At 34.3% G+C, this 2,860-nt stretch overlaps 1 long non-coding RNA gene across 1 annotated transcript; it reads right to left on the reverse strand.

Moving 5' to 3' along the window:
* Positions 1 to 1,101: 1,101 nt before the first annotated feature.
* LOC126753791 (uncharacterized) lies at positions 1,102 to 2,069 on the reverse strand. The gene is made up of 2 exons (XR_007666210.1): positions 1,757 to 2,069; positions 1,102 to 1,698 (listed from the first exon to the last, which is right to left on the reverse strand). It is a non-coding gene; the product is annotated as an uncharacterized LOC126753791 (long non-coding RNA).
* Between the last annotated feature and the right edge of the window lie 791 nt (positions 2,070 to 2,860).

Below are 2,860 nucleotides of genomic sequence, written 5' to 3' on the forward strand. Positions count from 1 at the left end.
CAATAATTTAGACAAAGTATTGAATTCATAAATGAATGACAACCCTATTTCATGCGCATGAGTTGTCAAAATGTGCATGACTTTTGTTTTACATGCATTGCAGTCAAAAGAAACGGCAGGAGTTGAAATGGATGGTTCGCCAATGAAGTAAGTTATTTTTATTGAAATGTATATTTTTATTAGAATTTAATTGTTATTTCACGTAATTTTTCTTTGTAGTGATAAAAAGTGGACGCATGAGTGTAAAAAATTGCTCATGTCAATAAGACTTCGCCATGAAAGTGACTTCACCGCCAAAATAAAAAAACGCAGCAATTTGGTAAACAATTCGACGGGAAATTCAAGAAGTGGACAATACGTTTTCCCCTTCAGTGGATGAGATAACGCGCTGCTTCACCAATATGTTGGGGACGTATAGAAGAATAAAAAGAAGAAATGGGACGTCCGGTGAGTCTGCCACAAATTGGGACTTTTTTGATGAGATGGATGATGTTTATGGTACACGCAGCAGTATATCTGTACCTGATAACATGCTCGATTATTCTTTGGATCAACTAACTTATGATTTATCATCAAATGATACTCCATCGCCTTCACCTTCTGCACCATCATCAGAGTTCACCCAAGTAGTTGGAACTGCCCAAAAACGGAAGAGAAATGAAGTCATTGAGTTCTTGGCCTCCGAATCGGAAAAACAAGCAAAATTGTTAGAGGCACTGGTGGAGAGTGAGAAGGAAAAAGTAAACATTGAAAAGGAAAAAGTGCAGGAACTAAGATCCATACGAAATTTATATGAGAAAATATTAGAACGTAATCTTAATACCTAATTTTTTGGTGACTTAATTTAAGTTTTTTTTTAAATATGCAATGAATTTTTAAGTTTAACAAATGTACAAGCGTTTTGACAATGAATGTGATTTTAATTTTAATAAAACTAATCTTTATTGCATAGATAATAAATAGCTGTGTCTTAGTAAGGCTAATGTTCGATTGGGGGTGGGAGTGGCAGTGGAATTGGGCAAGGGAAACGGATAGCAAAAGGTGCTGCAGGGAGGGAGGGGATTGAGGCGTCTTTGTAGCAGGTAAACGAGCCGGGATTACTAGTTTTATATCAAATTCATGTTTTATTACTTAAAAAAACAGTTAATATTTCATTACTTATGCAGATAGTAAAGTGGCAATGGCGTCCCGTTTATTTTTGGTTTGTTCTCTCTGTCGACTTGTAGTTGGTAATTGTGAAAAGCTATTTTCGATATTAAATGGTTCAATTTGTTCTTCTTCACTTATGACGCAGGGTTCATCAGTCTCATTTTCGTTAATAATATTATGAAGAATTATACAGGCCATCGTGATAGTTTTTGGTAAATGTGCATGTAGCACATCAATATATTTCAAAATACGGAATTTTTTTTTCGATATTCCAAATGCCTGTTCTATATGAACTCATGTTGAGCATAAAATTTTGTTATATTGAACTTCTTTAGGTGATAAAAAACCATTGTCTCTATAAGGTACCATTAGGAAGGCTTCCAGCGGATATGCGGAATCGCCTAATAAATGGTAACCGGAACAAATTTTTAATTCTCCCTTGACTATTGACTTTCTAATAGGACTCATTTCCCATATAGCAGCATCGTGGCATCGTCCGGGGCAGCCAATAAACACATCTATGAACTTAAGATGACTATCCACAATTGCCTAAACAAGTTCAATTAATTATAAATGAACAATTTTTAATAAAGCTTAACATTCTTACTTGGACAACAATTGAAAACTTCCCCTTCCTATTATAAAAACTAATACTGTCCTTAACTGGTTGTGAGATGGAAATGTGCGTACCATCTATACAACCTATGACATATGGGAACGGATGGCTGCGTTTAGCTGAAAATTCGACACATTTTTGTTTTTGTTCTGCAACAGTATTTGGGAATTTTATGACATCTTTTTTTAAGCAACAAATTGTTTTTAGGGTTCTAATAAATAGTTTATAGCTGATTCCCATTGCCATATCGAATCTGTTGCTGACATCTCTGAATGATGTGTTGTTGCTAAGTTTCCATATAGTTGCGTACAGTGCTTTTTCCAACGAAATTCCATTACGACCAGTACACTTTGACACCCAGTATGGTTTCAACATGTTCAGAAGAATCTAAAAATTACAGATTTAATATACATAATTATTTAGTTGAAAGTCACCTTAAATGTTGATTTTTCCATTCGAAAATGTGAATGAAAAACATCATTCTGCATACCCGCAATGCTCTTTGAAAAGTTTTTAATTTTTAAAATTCGTTTTTTATTTTCACATCGGTAAGCTAAGACAGACAACCTCTGTTGGTTTTTTATAAAATTTTTAGCAATTTTTAAGCTATTACTACTACTTGTAGTTTCTGCCAAAGTAATCGCATTTCCTAATGTGCTCAATAATAAATCATCCATTTTTGTAAACACAAAAAATTTATTTATTAACACAACTAACTCTAACAGCTGTAGACAATGCACATGGGCATTCATAAACGTCAATGCATAAATGCGTGGTATGGCATGGTCATGTTTTAAAAATGCTTTGTATATTGCGTTTACGAAAGCAGCCTATATTTCAATATTCTGACAGTTTGAGGGTGACGTAGAGAAATAGCAGGGTGACAAATTTGTAAAAAAAATACGTCACCTTGAAATACTCGAACGCGATCGATTTTTTTTTCATTTTAAAGGTAATTCTGTCAGAATCACGAAAATCTTATAATCTGAGAGTTTCTATGGGGCGATACAGGTAAAATCGTCGACAAAAGGTCAAGCGTACTGATCACCATAGCGTGGTTGTTGTTAGTAGACGCTTGACACTTTTGTTTGTTTC

Source organism: Bactrocera neohumeralis, chromosome 3, assembly GCF_024586455.1.
Source record: "Bactrocera neohumeralis isolate Rockhampton chromosome 3, APGP_CSIRO_Bneo_wtdbg2-racon-allhic-juicebox.fasta_v2, whole genome shotgun sequence".
NCBI lineage: Eukaryota > Metazoa > Arthropoda > Insecta > Diptera > Tephritidae > Bactrocera > Bactrocera neohumeralis.